Source organism: Anabrus simplex, chromosome 11 (assembly GCF_040414725.1).
Source record: "Anabrus simplex isolate iqAnaSimp1 chromosome 11, ASM4041472v1, whole genome shotgun sequence".
Classification (NCBI taxonomy): domain Eukaryota; kingdom Metazoa; phylum Arthropoda; class Insecta; order Orthoptera; family Tettigoniidae; genus Anabrus; species Anabrus simplex.
The window spans coordinates 21,524,260-21,545,315 of record NC_090275.1 but is presented as its reverse complement, the minus strand read 5'-3'; the positions used below and the strand labels follow the sequence as shown (position 1 = coordinate 21,545,315).

Here is a 21,056-nt window from a genome sequence, read left to right as displayed (position 1 = left end):
GTGCATGCATCAGCTGGCTTGGCGGAGCTGTGGAGGATCAAACCAGCCTTCGGGCTGAATAGGCAAAATAATAATAATAATAATAATAATAATAATAATAATAATAATAATAATAATAATAATATTTGCTTTATGCCCCATTAACTACTTTTAAGGTTTTTCGGAGACGCCAGTAAATCTACCGAGACGGGGCTGACGTATTTGAGCACAATCAAATCCCACCGGACTGAGCCAGGATCGAACCTGCCAAGTTGAGGACACAAGGCCAGCGCCTCAATTCTCTGAGCCTGTCAGCCCGGCAACTGGAATGAAATTGAGGGTGAGGAGGATGCAGATGACTTTCACTTCAGACTATGCCATGACACCTAAAAGTCCATCCGCATTCAGACCAAATTAAAACATTACTGAACAGTGGCCAGAACAGAGTGTCTTTATAGGACACAAACACAGACTCAGGCCTTGAAATAAGAGAAAGACGATTCCTTAGGAAACACTGACTCCAACAAGTGTCGCTAAATGACCATGGTATTGTCAGGTTGATATCCAACCAGGAATTGTATGAAACCATGGAAAAATTATGAGGAAAATAACACTGACCTTTTATGAACACACTGGATGAATGAATCAAGAGCGATTGGCCAAGAGAATACTCCTTCTGCAAGAAAAGTGGAAAAAGCAACCTGGGTGGCTTACACAAGAACACAAAGATCTAGAAGGAGTGGGTGTCAAGGAAGAAGAGATACAGGACAGAACAACATTTGAGAAAAGGGTTGCAGGAGTGAGATACACCGGAAAAGCCACTGGCCAAGCCATGGAACATCTCGGCTAAAGAGCAAAAAGTTCTTTGGCGAGAGTGCGAAGAGAAGGGGATTACTATCTGCGTCTCACGAGAGGTCGCGGCAGCTTGTAGGTACGGTACAATCTTAGCTAAAAACATCAGCCGTGACAGACAATGAGAGCTTTCTAAAGTAATGCATATTCATTATTAAACTGTTCATTGTACAGTACTTGCAGTCAATATGTAACATAAGCACAATTGCTCTACCACTTTGAAACTTCACAACAGCGCCTCAGTTCGGAAGAAACACCGCTGACGGAACAGGTGTTTATTATCAGGCTTTCAGACTTGACATAGGGGCATGCGCGTCAGCCACGCTTAGACCTCGCACCTCTTACCCTTCATCCACGCGACTTCTCGTGCACGAACATAGTAGTCTGCGTGACAGAAAGGCAGCTAGATTGTGTAAACGTGGCCCACACATGGCCGTATCGAATGAATGAATGAATGAATGAATGAATGAATGAATGAATGAATGAAAAATAATATATCTAAGTATTGTTGGTCTTAAGTGAGACGAGAGAGAGAGAGAGAGAGAGAGAGAGAGAGAGAGAGAGAGAGAATTTTGCTCTGAGTGTTCTTTACCAATACGTGAATCTTAGCACACTTCCCTTTATCTACACTGGACTACCAACCGCTACATAAACGCGCAACAGTGGACAGGCCTACATCCCTCCATATATAATTTTTGTTGGGAAGGGCATGGAGCTATAAAACACGACGGCACCACCAGGCGGGGGGGGGGAATGAAATAATAAGAAGAAATCACTCATCCCTGGAAAAAATCAAAGAAGTCATTTTTTCGTTTTTTTTAATTTTTGCAGGAACCTACAAAGGTCTATGCCCTCTATCCTTTGACACTGACAGGATAAGTCATTTCGTCATAATACTGAAGAAATACAAAGAGATTACTTCCAGATTATTCCTTTTTTTGTTTTACGTTGCTTTACGTCGGACCGAACCAGACAGGTCTTATGGCGACGATGGGACAGGAAAGGCTAGAAGTGGGAAGGGAGCGACCGAGGCCAGCATTTACCTGATGAGAAAGTGGGAAACCACGGAAAACTATCTTCAGGGCTGCTTGGGATGAGTGATATATAATTCGATAATGAGAATTCTACGTGTGTTCGCGAACTGCCACCGAGGTAGTACTGTTTTTAAAGTCAAGTCTTACCTTCCCCATTGTTTAATACAGAAGAGAACCTGGTACCTCAGAGTTTCACACTCCACTGTGCATGTTCCATTCCAGATATGTTAATGTCGATAAGTTCAAGTTTATTAAGAAAACTGGTGTCAGGGCATTAAGTACTAGTGTTACATCGAATTACTTGTGCTACACTTCTCGTGCAGATACAGTCTCAGGAGCAACAGCTAGACCAGTACAATCCGTTGAACGGAAACTTTTTGATCGCCTCTTATATATAACATCGTTGACGTCTAGGACAAATTAAATAGTATTTAGTGTAGCAATAGTCAAATAATTGTAAGAGGAGAATGGAATCCCTGTATCAGACTTGATGAATGCTTTATCACCAGTTTCAGGAGATCTGGTACTAGGCAATGGTAGTATTCTGTTCTTTTCTATTCTGCATAAATTTAGAGGACAGATGTCGCTTGCTTTTCGCCGAGTAACTTTACATTCGAACCTATTAGTACTTAAAAATCCCGACTCTACCACATGATGTATTCAAAGTGTTGTAGCTCCTTTCGTTTGATGGTGTTGAGAATATCTTTCTCGTGACTTACTTGGCTCAATAAATTTTAGTTAACTTCATGGTTAACATGTAGTATCGTGAGCAGCCGGATTTCAATCCACATTTCTTTTCAGACGTTCTGCTCAATGTTCAGGGGTCAACTCCATATAAAACAGAGAATCACGCAGGATTTAACTATTCTGAGAGAGAGATTTATTAAATGACTAAATCATCCGTCCTCCAATGAGGGAGACCATTCAGATCCGGAATACAGTCGGGTGACAATTTCAATAGAGTTTAAAAACATCAAAAAGTGGAAATTTAACTGTTAATGCTGTTATCTTTTTTCCAAGGGGAGTGGGAGAGGTATGTCAGTCACGTTCTGAGGTATAGATGGAGATCAATGAGAGTTCTTCAGTATCTGTATTACTATTTTTTTCCATTTCGCAAACTGGAACTTTCAAAATTTTGTAGTACAATCGACTAGTAAAAGTGATGAATTTCCTTACTTTTTAAAGGTGAGGTTTGCTTTTCCAGTTCTCATTCTAATCTCCGTCTCTTCGTCCCAATGCTCAATCAGATTAAATCCGAGGCAGGTAATGTTATTGACTCTTTCAATTTGTTTTGTTAAATTCCGCTTAGTAAGGAAATAATGTGACGCATTTGTATCAGAGATCTAGTGAGCACAGCATATCGTAAATGTTTGCCTACTCATCAGTAGGAAGTGGTTTGCCGCTTATAGATCGGCAGTAAACAATTACAGACAATGATTCACGCCATTTCCGTCAGTCAAAACAAAAAGCGAAGTAGCACGGGGAAATCTGTGAAGGCGCTCTATCAAATGGTCCGCAGTTTAAACAATAATAACAAATTACTATGCAGTTAATACATCCCTTCAACCTATCTATTATATTTGTCAGTAAATAAAATTCAGAGTGAGAGTGTTTTCAAAGTATTAGGCATTTTGACGTGAATATGTCTTATGGCTGGACGTCATCCGAAAATTTGTGTAACGTAACGCGACAAAATATGTGATGGAAGTAACGGCATATTAGTCGTTACCGTAGGCCTTGGTCGCCAAAGATGCTGCGGCTGGGGATTTGTATATACAGAGTGTGTTGAAATATAAAGTGTACCCTCAGTGACGTCACGTTAGTCGTTACCGAAGGCTTTGGTCACCAAAGATGCTACGGCTACAAGTTAAGTTCCTTTGACGTAGAGTTGCAGTTCACCTTGATATAACGTTGAGTTCCATTTACTGAAAGACATAATCATGATCATTAGCTTTTTGCAAAGGGAAACGTTTCTTTTTTCTTTTCATTATTAAACAAACTCCTATGAATAAATAAATAAATAAATAAATAAATAAATAAATAAATAAATAAAAACAAACAAACAAATAAACAAACAAACAAACAAAAATAAATAAATAAATAAATAAATAAATAAATAAATAAATAAATAAATAAATAAATAAATAAATAAATGAGAGACCTGTGCGTTTGTGTGGATGACGCCCTACTTAGTAGAAAATCTAAAGTTAAACGATAAAAACACCCAGTCCCCTCGCCAGAGGAAATAACCAATTAAGGTTAAACATGCCAACCCTACCCGAAATCGAACGCGGGGTCTTTGAACCAAGGGCCCAGCATGGTAACCAATTAGCTCCGAAGTCAGACAATTCCCATGATGTTCCACAACCCTGTGTGTGACTCTATTATTGAGACACCTCTTATTATTCGTCATTAAAACCATCGTCAAATCATTGTCGCTTTAGTCGACCTCTACTTCTCTTAGCCTCCATCGCCGAGACCATTTTTGCTAGTGGTTTAACGAAGCGTGTCGGCGATAGGAAAGGACTAAGAGTGGGAAGACAGCGGACATTGACTTAGTTAAGAGACAACCCTAGGATTTGCTTAGTGTAAAAATAGGAAGACAAAGAAAACAGTACGATTTCAACCCACCATCTCCCGAATTCAAGCTCACAACGGCGAAGTCACTCGGTAAGAAATCATTATTCTCCTTTGTAATCTAGTATCCTCCATTCGCCTCACATGATCCCACGATCTAGAATATGTAGCATTGTCATCTAGGACAAAAAGAAGAAAAGGGGATTGATAACACGTGGAATGGATTTAATTATTGTCAGGTTTAGAAGTAATATAAAAATGGTGTTCCTTGCATAAGGGTACTACTTACAAGCAACACAGACCCACAGTATGTAACACTTAACGACTCCACTCACAGCTAAAACAGACCCAAGGTGTTCCTCACATAATGGTACGAATAACAAGTAATCTCACGGTTCCAGTTCCGTCCTGGTGTCGCCCCTTACGAAAGGCAGGAGATACCGTGGGTGTATTCTTCGTCTGTGTTCTCCAGCCACGGGGGGTGTTTAATCATTTAACAATTGTATAGAATTATTTCTCCCTCTCTTTATTTTATACTCCATATATAGATGTTCCAAGAAGGACATTCCAGGAATCATTAATGTATGCGAGGATCTTTAAAAGGCAGAAGTATTCAGTCAGCAGTATGTAAAGATTCCTGGTTACAAGGATGATGTCCAGATAGAGGAGGTGACTAATACTAAAGAAGTATTGAAATTTACCTATGACAACAATAGCATTTACAGTAAGATACAAAAGTTGAAAACTAGAAAAGCAGCTGGAAATGATAAGGTTTCGGGTGATATACTAAAGGCAATGGGTTGAGATATAGTACCATATCTGAAGTACTTATTTGATTATTGTTTGGATGAAGGAGCTATACCAAATGAATGGAGAGTTGCTATAGTAGCCCCTGTGTATAAAGGAAAGGTTGATAGACATAAAGCTGAAAATTACAGGCCAGTCAGTTTGACATGTATTATATGTAAGCTTTGGGAAAGCATTCTTTCTGATTATATTAGACATGTTTGCGAAATTAATAACTGGTTTGATAGAAGGCAGTTTGGGTTTAGGTTATTCCACTGAAGCTCAACTTGTAGGATTCCAGCAAGATATAGCAGATATCCTGGATTTAGGAGAGCAATTGGACTGTATCGCGACTGACCTATGTAAGGTATTTGATAGGGTAGATCATGGGAGACTACTGGCAAAAATGCGTGCAACTGGACTTGAAAAAAGAGTGACTGAATGGGTGGCTATGTTTCTAGAAAAGGGAACTCAGAGAATTAGAGTAGACGAAGCTTTGTCTGTCCCTGTAATAATTAATAGGGGAACTCCTCAAGGAAGTATTATTGGACCTTTATATTTTCTTATATATATATATATATATATATATATATACCAATGATACGTGTAAAGAAGTGGAACCAGAGGTAAGGCTTTTTGCGGATGATGTTATACTGTATAGAGTAATAAATAAGTTACAAGATTGTGAACAACTGCAAAATGACCTCGATAATGTTGTGAAATGGACAGTATGATGATAAACGTGGTTAAAAGTCACGTTGTGAGCTTTACAAATAAGAAAAGTCCTCTCAGTTTTAATTACTGCGTTGATGGGGTGAAAGTTGCCTTCGGGGATCATTGTAAGTACCTAAGTCTTAATATAAGGAAAGATATTCATTGGGGTAATCACATCAGTGGGATTGTAAATAAAGGGGTACATATCTCTGCACATGGTTATGAGGGTATTTTGGGCTTGTAGTAAGGATATAAAGGGGAGGGCATATGTCTGTGATGAGACCCCAACTTCAGTATGGTTCCAGTTTATGGGACCCTCACCAGGATTACTTGATTCAAGAACTGGAAAAAATCCAAAGAAAAGCAGCTCGATTTGTTCTGGGTGATTACCGACAAAAAGAGTAGCGTTACAAAAATGTTGCAAAGTTTGGGCTGGGAAAACGTGGGAGAAAGGAGACGAGCTGCTCGACTAAGTGGTATGTTCCGAGCTGTCAGTGGAGAGATGGCGTTGAATGACATCAGTAGACGAATAAGTTTGAGTGGTGTCTTTAAAAGTAGGAAAGATCACAATATGAAGATGAAGTTGGAATTCGAGAGGACAAATTGGGGCAAACATTCGTTTATAGGAAGGGGAGTTAGGGATTCGAATAACTTACCAATGGAGATGTTCAATAAATTACCAATTTCCTTGTAATCATTTAAGAAAAGGCCAGAAAAACAACGGATAGGGAATCTGCCGCCTGGGCGACTGCCCTAAATACAGATCAGAAGTGATTTATTGATGTTTTACTATGATCGCATTCGTTTCCCTAAAAGTTCAATAGATGGGTCTCTTCCATTTTTTCTTCACAAAATAAACAACGGTTTTCGTCATGTTTCTTTCTCCTGTCCTTATTCCTGTATAACCCATTAGCCACCATATCATACCTCCTATTTCTCGGTTTGGAAGCTTTCGTTCCTTCTTGACATTTTTTAGACAATTTACGCCTGGTTATATGCAAAGCTTCATGCATCGACTTCATTCCTCCATTCCGACCTATATGTTAGATCCCTTTAGATAGCAAGCATCAACAAGCATAATCATTCCGATTATCCTCCTTACACAATTAGAATGTATACATAATTCAAATTCATTGCGCAACGTATCTAATGTCAGCAACTTCATTACAATCGAGGAGATAACTCAATTACTCTCTTCCTCTTCAGTACCTTCGAAGAGGACACTCATACTTCCACATAATAACCCCTGATTTCCATAGGTAAAGAAAGGTTCAGGTTTCACAGAGACTAATTGCGTTAGACCTGTTGCAACAGGTAATTCAATGTGCAACTACTGCTTTTTTCCAAGTTCTCTAATTAAGGCAGCCAATGAGAAAGGAGCGATACATTATCCTCAATGACAGCGGAGATGAGAGGATGCGATTGACGAGTTTCATGTCAAGCACACTTTTTCTTTTATTGCCTTCACTTGTTTTATCTAGCCAAACGCTAGTCGAGCCGCGAGAGAGCCTACCTGACAACTGACACACGTGTTTATCTCACACAGTGCCATACTTCCATACCCGCAGCGATTTCCCAGCGTGATTGAGTGAAATGAAAAAAAAAATCAGAACAATCATAACTCTCCATTTGTCTTCATGTAGTAGAGGATGGACGCGAACTTTGCTGATATAATTCGACATGCGGACTTACTGTTATCCATGGACGGCGCCCAGCCTCATGGAAAAGGTGGACTGACGTGGAGGTTGTGTAATATGTAACAGAATTTATTCAGTATAACAGACCTTCAATGTAAAATTTTAATACTAAATCTATATTTATTTATTTATTTATTTATTCATGCCTTTTTTTCAGTGGCGAAGTTAGGGCTCGAGGCCCTCTCTTCCACTTAATATTGGCGTTCACACAAATATATATATATTTTTTAAACAATAATACAATGCATAAAATTAAGAACACGCAATGATACTTTGGAAAACATAGTAAAAAATAAAATAACGTCGAAACAGAAACTTTAGCGGTCTTTGTTCCTGTCCAAATTTGTCACAGTCTCCCGTCTCCCATAACCTAACAAAAATAGCTCTACCGTTCTACAAGCCAGTTTTCACTACCTAGCAACCGTTCAGGCTATGATGTAAGGTATTGTTACCTAACAACCGTGTAGGGTGTGATGTAAAGTACTATTACCTAGCAACCGTGTAGGGTGTGATGTAATGTACTGTTACGTAGCAAGCGTGCAGGCTATGATGTAAGGTATTGTTACCTAGCAACCGTGCAGGCTATGATGTAAGGTATTGTTACCTAGCAACCGTGCAGGCTATGATGTAAGGTATTGTTACCTAGCAACCGTGCAGGCTGCGATGTAAAGTACTGTTACCTAGCAACCGTGCAGGCTATGTCTTATGGCTGGCGGTCATGTGGAATTAGGAACCGTTGGTGGATAGCCATGACCGAGAGACATAAAAGATATATTTACGATAATTTCATTTTTCCAAAGGGAAATAAGACAACAGTTTTTAATTGTAATCTTGTGACATCAGGAGCTAAATCGCAGCACGGTTTGAACAGTTGAGTCGTCTGTGTAAATATAGAAGTTGTGAGAAATGTCCCTTATAAAGAGGCTAAAAGTACCACTTTTCACAATGATTCCCTCATAGATGTCTGATGAACTCAATAAACTGTTCCAGTCAATTACATTTACTAAACACGGAATAAACTCGTAACACCACTCTGAAGACAGCTAAACCAGCTCCACTGCAAAAAACGCGAAATGAAAGCATTATGCAGTTTTTATACTCTCGGAGTGATGAAGAATAAAATATGTGGCAATGGAATTCATATTACTGGTCCATTAGGAGCATTTAGACATCTTCTAGCCGGACCTCATTTAAATTTAAGATAAACATGGTTGGTTTAACTGTCATATTTAAGATATTATACAAGGATATTTTAGTTTGGTGTATACATGGAGAACAGGTCCACTAAAGCAAATGATCCGTGACGATGGTTACATTCTCCCTTTAATCATGTCCAGGCAAGCGGAGGCAACTACGGTATGCGCCAAAAGTAACGAGACTGAAATTCTTGCTCGTCTGCTGTACGAAGTAAATATTTACTGCAAATGGGGTGGTCGAAAACAACATGAACTGGGTATAAGAATGTTAAAGGGTTGGTCATCCTGGTAAATAACTTGAAATAAATAATTAGATATCTCCCGCTGTAGTCGTTTTACCAGCTGCTGGAGTTAACCAATCCGATCGCTTCGTAGACGAATTCGAATAGGTTTTGCAAGGTGGTGTTGCTAAATCTGCAAGTGGCTTCTGTTCGGCTTGAAAGCATCAATCAAAGGAAAAACAGCAGCAGGGGAAGAATTTGAACACGGGTCTCCGAGCTGACAGCATCGCACCATAACAAGTACGCCGCGGTGACACGGCGTGTTTGTGTTTCCTCGGCATGGCTCTCAAGCCTATATTAAGCGACTTGCGTTTTTCGCAACAACGTGTCGCCCGCGAAATAATCTGATTGGGTAAAATGACAACAGTGCAAGATATCGAATTATGTTTCACAAATTATTTAATTTTTGAGTGTGATCAACCCGTTACGCTCATATATCTGGTTCACCTTGTTTCGTACCACTCTGTATAATAGCTTGACATATTGCGTATTCAGTGTTGTGTTGATTTCTGCAATTAAGGTTCTCACTACAAAGAAGGTGCTTGTCGTGGAACATTGTTTCCAGTCATACGATGGGGCGTCAGAATGGGCGGAATATGCTTCACGTTATAAGAATAATATGGTAAGCGATTTACTAAAGAGGCGCCAAAAAACAGAACAGTGTTAGCTATCGTTGTGAAGTTCCATCATACGAGATGAGTCTTGTGTCAACGAAAGAGTAATGAACCAAAGCTCGTATAACAGAAACAGGTATGTAAATAACTTGGCTAGGATTTGAATAAACAAGAAAAGGAGTAAAGAAACAAGCGATTTTAGGCTGTTTCTTCTGGAGCTGCATTTAGGCGGGAAGTGATTTTCGATTTTTTTTTTTTTAGTTTGATAGAGCTCTCCAAGACTCACAATTTGAAACCTTTCCGGGCCATTTAGCCTTTCAACTTTCGGCACAATTGAGGAAATTGCATAATTTTACGTTTTTCGTAGTACGACTACACGTATTTCGTCTGCTAAGAAGTGTTTTCAATATTAAAAACCTATCTAAAATTCCTTTTCACTGCGTTATTTAGTGCTCTAATGGATACTGTAGCTCTCCTTTTGGCGATCAAGCTCACCGCATTCTTATTATAGTCCACACAGGAGGTTATAGAATAAAAAAATATGATTTACAGCAGAAAGATGGTTGCAGTGAGCCTCATAGAGCATAGAGCGGCAACTGGCTTTACAAGCATGCAGTCTACTGGCCATAAAAAGGAACGTACATGGTAATATTTTTTCTAAGACTTTTATGACCACGAGGAACAAGAGCTAAATAAGGCACATTAAGCTGACGTCACTATAATCGACTACACTTACTTCACGTATAATCGAAGGACGTAATTCAAAAACATTACCGCCTTATTTACTTAATCCGTAATTGAAGGATATAACTCTTTGAATAGCATTACTGAGCTCGGGCACTTGTGGCGTATAAAGAGCACACAGCGCCCGACTTCAATAATTGAAAGAACAACAAGTAATATGAGCCGGAATAACTCATTGGCTGATATTTTAAAGGGAGACGATGACTCAATAGATTTTGAAATTGCCATAGCTCTTGTAATATTTGAGACAGACCAATTAATATTTTTTTTACAGAGATTCACAATAGGTTAATCACTGCACGTCATTCTTTTTTAATTTTTATTGGCAATGTAATCTTCCAGGCAATGCTTATTTATTTACAAAAACCTCGAGGCATATCACTTAGAAAATGTCTACACGTGGTTTACGACATTAGAACCTTCATTACGAGGTAAATTTTCTTTGTACTTAAATTGAATGAATTTTAAACGTTATTGTCCACAAGTCATAAAAATGCCACTCCGGTCACCAACATAACAGACATATCAAAGATAGCTTCCAATGAAACTGGCATTACCCAATGCAAAGAGTAGGTGCCCAGTTTCATTAAAATCCTGCGAATAGCTGTCGGGATAAAATTACCAACGCTATAAGAATTGTAAAGCCTAGAAGGAACTAGGAAGAAGATGGCCAACAAGAGAAGTGCGCAGCATCATGAATAAAAAAAAGATTATGGGGGACTCTCAAACTTCCTCCCCACAAACTTTATTCTGCCATTGTGACCTAACTGATTTTCTCAGCAACGAAAAACTATTATTCTGAGCCCTGTAGTCTTTTTTACCTTCTTTTAACTCTTTAGAACACACTACCAAACCTTGCTATTCTTACAAATTACATTATCTTAGTGAAATGAAGATTATGACACTATCTTTATAGGAAATGATCATCTAACCTCTAAAAACAATTACACAGATAATTTTAAAAAAGACAATCACTGTTTTTCCTGTTTTTTGTGTGTGTTTTGAATGTAACGAGTGTTGCAGGAATTGTAACGGGTGTTACACAGTTGACAAAAAACATCATAACTGAGTAAAATTGGCAAAATGCTTATCACATTAAAGGAGATAATAGTGAACAAGGGCAAATTAAAGTAAGATTTTTTGAATGAGTAAATTAAGCATTAGAGCTCATGAAGAAATTTAACGACTTCTTAAAAATTATTCTGAAACTCCTTGTGTTTTAAGTTATTTATTATTAAATGCACATTCAAATCATATTTATAATATTAGAGAGAAACTTACGACAAAATCTAGCATTACTATTGTTACATATTCTACTTTTTTCATTTAGAAACCTCAAACATTTTCATTTTAATAACACTGATTTTAAAACTATGTTCATCACTAGATCTGGGCATTTATAATATGTAATAATAATATACTCTTGAAGCCTGCGGTAATGCAATGAGGAGGGCCTACGGAAAATAAACGATGGTTGGTAAGCGTGGATGTTGACGGAGTGGAAGGAGTACCTTTGGTTGTAGGACTGTTTTCTCATCTTTTATGTAAAAAAAAAGATAAGGCATCACTGGTACATCTGTTTGATTGACTGTACAGTTGATGGTGTGCCGTAAAACTATCTCTGTCCACAATCTGTATCCATTTACACAGGTGAAAAGTTCTATGTTGCCTGAGGGCAACAGTATGCAGTAGAGGGTTAAGGCTGCCGACAGCGGGGTTCGAACCTACTATCTCTTGGATACAAGCTGACAGCTACGTGATCCAAGCCACTCGCTCAGTTTAAAATTTTCTATCGTAATTTCCCCTTAAACTTGTGAAAACAGAGATAGCATTTATAACGTGAAGAAGCCATGGACCAACAATATTTACGGCGAATCGGCAAAGATGTACACCTAAAATAACTAAAAAACCGTTAAAGACATGAAAAATCTGTTTTCATTTTCAATAATGTTACCAAGCTGCTCAAACACAACTTCACACGCACTTTTACAGATTAGAATGTCAACCTCGGCTGATACAGCAATAATAACTTTGTTTCGACGTGGAAACGTCTAAGATCGATCCCATACTGCGTGGCAAATTCAAATAATTTACGAATCCGCAGTACTAGCTCCAGGCAAGTGGCTCGTCAACATGGTCTGTATCCTACGTGAAAACCTCTACTATACCCATCACCTGCAACAATTACAGGGATTTTTTCTATCGGACTTTCCTCTAGGTTTCGTCGTTGGTGCTTTCAACAGGCCATCCTCAGTCCACTTCACAGATGAAACGAACTTTGCTAGAGATGGTGAAATGAAATGGCGTATGGCTCTTAGTGCCGAGAGCGTCCGAGGATATGTTCGGCTCGCCAGGTGCAGGTCTTTTGATTTGACGCCCGTAGGCTTCCTGTGCGTCGTGATTAGGATGAAATGATGAAGACGGCACATACACCCAACCCCCATGCCAGCGAAATTAACCAATGCTGGTTAAAATTCACGACCGTGCTGGGAATCGAACCCCGGACCCCTCTGATCAAAGGCCAGCACGCTAACCATTTAGCCATGGGGTCGGACGGTAGAGATGGTATCTTCAACCTACACAACTGTCACTTCTGGACTACATGGAATAGCCTAAGCGTCTCATCACAAACGGTCTAACATCAGTGTTTGAGTAGGGATTATTGGTAAACACTTTACTTGGAACTTTTGTTCCTCCAGGACACCTTAACGAACATATGTATCTGAAGACCCCGGATTTTTAGGTATTAATGGGTTAGCATGCAAACTTACTAAAGGAAGTAACACGTATGTACTAGCCTGGACAACAGTCCGGCTATGAGATTTGCATAAACATTAGGGGCCCCGTCTCTTGGAACCCTTGAAAGTTAGGTTACTCCCCGTTACATTACGGAAGCGCGGGCTAGACTACACCCTCTACTCGGCAAATTGGTTTGCAATCCATCCTGTGATTGCCTGAACATCCGGTCTTGTGTATCTGGAATACCTGCAAGAGCACAGCCACTGGCTCTACGACAGGTCAAGAGGCGCCAGCCCACTTCCACATTGTTCTCCACTGATAGCTCAACAACATCCTCCCCGTAAGATGGGTAGGACGACGAGGTCCTGCTGCATGGCTCGCTCGATCACCGGACTTAAATCCCGTTGACTTCTACTTGCGGGGGCACCTAGAACGTTTCGTGTATGCAGAGGCAGCGCTTGATGTGCAAACACTTGAACAGCGTGTCAAAGCAGTCTGTGACGCTATTCGAGCACACGCTGTTTGGCTAGAACGCGTATATCGCCGAGGATTATGTTTACTATCTTATATGACAGACAAAACAGGAGGCTACCTTTTGCAAAAACGAAATTGAAAATATGAAACGTAGTTTTCACAGAAGAGCGCTTCAAAGTAAGGAAATGTTTGCCCTAAATATGTGTCGTCACAAGCATACTCTGTTATAAGATGGCGATGTGTTGACTCGCGTGCTCAGCTGGAAGTCAGCTATCGCTGTGAATACGTCGTGGTCAGTTGTATAGAATAACAAATTTAATAGGGAAAAATAAAGATTTGACTAGGATTCGGTAAAAAAACGTGCGAAAGAAGAGTTGACGAGAAAACTGGATGATGAAGGAATGAAACAAATGAAACGAAAGGAGCGTAATAGGCGTTGCTATGAGAAATTGAAACAGCGAAAATAATTTACGGTAAGTAACTTTTAAATTATGTCTTATTTCTCATATCAATGAATGAATATTCAAGATAAACTTAAATATTATAACTAAACGGTCCGCCTATTCAATACAATATATAATTGATTATATCTAGTACATGTTTCGTCCCCTAAGAGACATCATCAGCTAATAATAAATTAACATTAATATATCAGATATAAATATTAAAATTGGAAAGACACCTTAAAAGATTTGACATTTAAAATAAGATCTTCGATATTTTGTTAAAATTGTAAGTCATAAGACAGATAAAACAGTTAAATTGTCCATGTTTCTCTTGTTGACGTTCTTGGAAAATACCAGTTTTGCTTATAAAATTTTAAAATATCATTTGTTGTAAATAGCACACTTGATTTGTATCTCTTGGTGAAAGATTTGTTGACTTCCAAAGATTACTTGAAATGAAGCTGTTAAAGCTTATCACTTGTAATGTTATTTCTCATATCTCACACCCATACTATACCGAGTTATTACCCACTTTACAAGTGTAACACATTCTACTGAATAAAAATTATTATCCACATAATATTTGTATTTCATTTCCAATAGGTAAGTCTACATAATCCGCTAAACCTGCGGCCTATCGCCAATATTTTCCCCCAGTTGTTGTCGAATGAGCTCAGCCTTGCCCTACCTAAATCCGGCGTCGCGTATCACACCTCCTCTTTCTGAAGCTCCAAGGACTTGTCCATGTTCTGCGATAAATAATACACATCCAAAGATAGCTATGAACCAGATAATTAACGTGGGTATTTGTAAATGACCTGCTCGAAATTCCTGACCTAAGTGATGTATTGGGAGCAGGTTCTCCTGCCATCAAGAAGAATGTGCCTGTCGATACTGATGGAGCACTCGGGTAGCACACCATTTCTCTAATCACAGCACTTGAAAGTAGACCCGCGGCGATCTACATTACCCTGTCATCGCATACCAGCACCGCCACAGGCTGTTTGCGAATCAAATTATTACTTGAACTACTGACACCATGGTCCATAAGTTACAGACGCCTACAACATGAGGATAGGCAATATAAAAAGCAAGTATGAATCGTTTACCAGAACAACTGTACCAAGGTAGAAAAAAACAAGGTCTCTGCATCATTACCATTTCATTTCGGAAGTAAGTTTAAGAAAATAGAGACATATTGAGTGTGTAACGTGGAAGGCCTCGGCCTGCCATCCCTGTTCTAGGCAACTCTTCTTACTCCATAAAACAGATCTACTTCGTGACAGTAGTTAAGTTTCCCCATAGTCTTCTCTATAATAATTACAAGTTTATCAACGTTGGGTTTTCCACATCCCGTAATAAATTATGATCTATGTGTATAAATCTTCAATCGAACGTTGTTCAGCATCATAGCTATGAGTACTTTGGGGACTGTCGCAAGGGAAATTCGTGTTCTTCTGGTACTAGTCCCACAGTTTCTTAAGGTATAAAGTTTCTCGTCGTTCAGTCCACAATGTTGTTCATTTCTTCCCTTCCACCACCAATTGCAGGATCCTGAACTCTTCTTTACGCATCACGTGTTCGAAATAGTGTATCTTGTGACGGGCAGTAATTTTTCTTTTTTCCGTAGCCTATCAATCACTTCGGTATTCGTCTCTTTTTCCGTTCACAGTATGTCTTACTGCCGCCAGTAAACATATACAGTATTTCGAAGGGTTCCAATTTCTTGTTAAAGACCTTGCACTTCATACAACACTGTTGGAAACACATTTCGCCCGACATCTGCATCCTAGGATGTAGGTTACGTTTAAAGAGAACACTGACTTAGCAAATGTCAGGGGGTAGTCACCTTAATAGCGTGTGGGGCCTTCTCTGGCCCTGCGAACTGCAGTGAGACGCCGTGGAAGTGAGTCGACAAGTCCCTGGTAGTCCTCTGTACGCAGCTGACACCAAATCGTTTGCAGAGCGACCGCCAATGCTGGTCTGTTCGTGCGTGCAGGATCCATGGCACGGAGCCTGCGTTCCAGAACATCCCAGATATGCTCGATACGGTTCATATCGGGGCTCCTGGGTGGCCATGGCAGTTCGTTGGACCTCCAATGCATGTTCCTGGAACCATTCCCGGGCGACGTGGGAGCGATGTGGTGGCGCGTTATCATCTTGAAACAGGCAGAACCGTCTGGGCGCTGGAAGGCCAAAAATGGGTGGAGATGGTCTCCGAGCAGCTCAACATACCCCGTACCATTCAAAGTCTCTTCCAGAACAACTAGGGGGCCCTTTCCATACCAGGAAAATGCACCCGAGATCATAACAGACACACCAGCGCCGTGGACCACACCTTCGAGGCAGGCGATTCCATCGCTTCATGTGGTCTACGCCATGCACGGTGACTCCCATCGGCATAGTGCAGTTGAAATCGTGATTCGTCCGACCATATCACGTTACGCCATTGTTCCAGTGTCCATCCCCGGTGACTGGCGACAAATCCGCGTCGTTGTGCCCGATGACGTTGGATTAACAGTGGCGCCCGTTTGTGGCGCCGGCTCCCAGACCCCATAGAACCCATGTTCCTACGGATTGACCACTGGGAGACGTGTCTAGCACGGCCTGTGTTGAATTGAGCCGTGATTTGTTGCACGGTTGCCCGTCTGTCACTATTGACAATCCGTCTCAGATGTCACCGGTCACGGCCATCGAGGGTGGCTGGACTGCCGGTCGTTCGTCTGTTGTGGACGGTGACACCCGTATTCAACCATTCACGATACACCCTGGACACGGTTGATCACGTGAAGTCGAATTCCCGCACCACTTCCGAAATCGTACTTCCCATCCGTCGGGCACCGACTACCATACCCCGTTCGAACGGTGTCAGCTTACGACGACGTTCCATGTTACACCTGTCACATGCACAGCCACTGCTCACAAGATCTCCTATACAACTTCCGCTGGCACAGGGGGCGTGTGGTGCGCAGACAACACAACTGAGCATTAGTGCTCCGCTATCCCATGATATTTGCTAGGTCAGTGTAGGTTCATCATCTTGACAAAAATTAAATAAATATGCTTCTCTCAGGTTAAATTCTGATCTTGATCGCTTAGGTATATTCCCAGTTTTAATTCAAAAAGTTCTCAGGTTCTTCTACTCCGCACTACACTGTTGCAGAGAGAGTTGCATAAATTATAGGGGCTCTAATTCTACCCAACAGTAACCTAAGGCGTATGTGAACATTTAGCAGAACTCCACTGTGGCGAGAGCTAACTTTATTTATTTATTTATTTATTTATTTATTTAGTAGCCAGTGCTACTGATTTTATTTGACCAAGTTGCTAGCCAGAGTGAGGGAAGTATTCTAAAAGAATGTAGTGACGGTGATTGTCCAGCTCCGAATTTTTCAAGCGAAATGCATTTTGAAATCCTCTATAAATGCTTGTGCCGTCCATCCCCTCCCCCGCCCTCATCACCATTTCTAATTCCCAAATAATAGCATTAATTGAAGGAAAATTGAGGATGTTAGACCTAAAAAATCGTGATGAAATATGAAAAACGGAAATATAAAAGACTCAATTAGGCTTCGGGAAACAAATACAGTCGGTGCGGGGAGAGCATAAGAGTTGATAAAGCGAGTTCGCTCACAAAAGTTCAAAGAGAGCAGGTTGAGTTTGACCCAGCTGAAGGATCCATGGTCGCTACTCAATGCCTCACGAGTTCACCCTCTAAGGGGGCACTGTCTAGAATGAGGGCAGTTCACAACGAGAAAACCCGTTTGGAAGAATGCTCAAGCTGTCGGCTGCCCTATTACGTCAAAACACTTAGCTGGAGATGCCGTCAGCGACCCAGCGTAGCTTACCCAATAAAAAGCAATTTAAAAATTGATTGTGCAGATTGTTCCACGTCAGAGCGCAGATGTTTATCACGTGAGCGGGTCGTGCCAAGCCGGGCCGTCCCACTTCCACCAGGGTTACCAACAAAAACTACTTCCCTTATTGCATGCCGAGCTGATGAGGATATCAAGGATGAGGTAGGTTCGGGTTGAATTCCAGGAAGCCTTTGAGGTGGAATGTTAGCTTACACAGTTCACGGCCAACTTCATTCGTGAGGAAGGGTATGAAATGAAATGGCGTATGGCTTTTAGTGCCGGGAGTGTCCGAAGACATATTCGGCTCGCCAGGTGCAGGTCTTTTGATTTGACTCCCGTAGGCGATCTGCGTGTCATGATGAGGATGAAATGATGATGAGGACAACATACACACATAGCCCCCGTGTCAGCGAAATTAACCACTGATGGTTAAAATTCGCGACCCTGCCGGGAATCGAACCCGGGACCCCTGTGACCAAAGGCCAGCACGCTAACCATTTAACCATGGAGTCGAGGAAGGGTATGAACGATACAGATCACCTCGAGCATTATTCAGAATGTTAAAAATAAGACTCCAGAATTTTTTTTGTGTAGCATAAGCGCGTTTATTTTCCTGTTTTTTTTTTTTTTTTTACTTACGGCGGGAGACCTAGCTTAACAAAGGGAAAAAGAGGTTAATATTCATTCGATTGTTAAATATGCTACAATTGTTATTGACAATTGCTGCACATATCCCAGTATTGGCATGCTTCCTGGCAACCAGAAGCAACTTCAGTAATGTCAAAATTCTAATAATTATAATATTTTAAAATGAAATGTTCAAACTTTCCCACCTTTTTAATAATATATCACTGTTTCCCTTATAAATCTAAATTTATAAGAATTTTCGTCTTTTTCCTTTTTTAAAGTGTGTATCAAACCTCCATCTACAAAATGAACCTCAGTCACTAACATAGACAGTGATTTAGATATTTTTGTCCAGTTTTTATTCCGAGCACCTGAAAATATTAATATTTTTGTAAATAAATACGTCGTATACAATCTAATATAAATCCTATTGATCTTAATGAGGTGGAGATTGTAGTACAACACTATGGGAGGAAAGCCTGAAAAAATCATAATTATCCGTGAAACAGTAAGATAGTTATGAAGGAAACCGTGATATATTGTTAAAGAGCCGGAAAATTTTGAACATTTTATTTAAAATTGTTATAATTAGAATTTTGACATTATTGAAGTTGCTTCAGATTGCTAGGAAGCATGCCAAGACTGGGATATGTGCAAGATTTGTCAACAACGTTTGTAGCATATTTAACAATAGAATGAGTATTGGCCTATTTTTCCTGTGTTAAGCTGGGTCTCCCCCCCTTAAGTTGAGGATATTGCAAGAGATCGCAACAGAGCTCCGAATTTTTCAAGTGAAATGCATTTTTAAATCCTCTATAAATGCTTATGCCTTTCCCGCCTCAACCACTTCCAATTCCCAACCGCCGCTACTAACTACTACGTGTGGCGAAGTGTAAGAGCCCTTGCTCTCATGGGAACGCACGGTTCACGAAGCAAGTATACTGAAAGCTCTTAAGGGAGCTAGATGTGTGCGAGATCCTATTAAGAGGTAAGCAGAGAGTAATATCGCATTTCCGCTCGCACACAGTAAGAAGGCTGAACACGTCCCCCTTTCATCTCATCTGCGTACTGATCTGAGCGCTGGTTCAGTGTACAGTCTGTTTTGAAACTCGCGGCCGATTCCAGTCAGACTGGCGGGCTTGCAAATGTGTCCACTCCTCCTACAAGGCTATGAAGTAATCAAGTAGCTACTGGCCATGCACCGTAAAATGTATTTATCGATATCATAACAATAAGAATAAAAATAAAAATCCACAGTGCCAGACCTTTAGGCAAGCAAGTGAATGAATGTTGAAAACATCCTGGGGATATGAACTACAAATTTTACGAAAATAAAATATAATAAAGTATGAGAATATATTTATTCCTAAAAATTACAATCCTTTTCGTAATCATTGTTATCCGGTAGATTAGATTAGCATTTTGTCTTTTTCTACCACTACGATCGCTAATGTGAGTTAATGCATTGTTTTACTTAAGCCCTTATAACTAAGTTCGGTTGTGGACATTTTTCAAAGAATCAAAAAACGCCTGAGAGCACTGAACCAAGGAACACATTACAGAAATAATTATGTAAATAACTTAGCTAGGATTCGAATCACACATAAAACGAGTAAAAAAACCAGAGAGTTTAGGCTGTTTTCCCGGAACTGCATTTAGGCCGGAAGTGACCTTTTTTGCTATGGCTTTACGTCGCACCGACATGGCGACATTGACATGGTCTTATGACGACATTGGGATAGGAAAGGTCTAGGAGTGGGAAGGAGGCGGCCGTGGCCTTAATTAAGGTACAGCCCCGGCATTTGCCTGGTGTGAAAATGGGAAACCATAAAAAACTATTTTCAGGGCTGTCGACAGTGGGGTTCGACCCCACTATCTCCCGGATGCGAGCTCACGGCTGCGCGCTCCTAACCGCACGGCCAACTCACCCGGTAAGATGATGAGATGATGGCTGTTATTTACAGTCGAACCTCCATTATTCGAATTTTCCGTATCTCGAAGTAACTTCAATTTCCTGGCCGACTGTCCTATTCTTCACGTGTAATTATTTCTGTATTACTCGAAACTGGGTTACACGAATTTCTTGATTTCTCGAAGCAAACGTCTCCTCCCGTGAAGCAAAATATACTCTGTAACTCGAATTGTTAACAACAATGACTGTGCAATACAGCATTTGTGGTTTGTGAGGAGCAGTTAACAAGTATAGAAAATGCTACAGTGATGCTGGGAGCTAATATGACGGGAACCGAAAAACAAACGTCTAGTGATCACAATATCGGCGAAGCCTCACTGTTTTTCAGGTGTAAATTCATTACCGGTCACGAAAGCAACCGCGGAATTCGTGGATAGAAAGCTCCATTTAGGAATCTTGGCTGCGTGGTTTCGAACCTACAGTTAGTCAGAGTCAGTCGAATATAAATGACTGTATTTCTCACAGCA

The 21,056-nt window shown here is 40.4% G+C and overlaps 1 protein-coding gene across 4 annotated transcripts in view; it reads right to left on the bottom strand.

The window, feature by feature from the left end:
* IP3K2 (Inositol 1,4,5-triphosphate kinase 2) overlaps nt 1-21,056 on the bottom strand; it is a 402,764-nt gene that overhangs the window by 314,537 nt on the left and 67,171 nt on the right. The window lies entirely within an intron of this gene.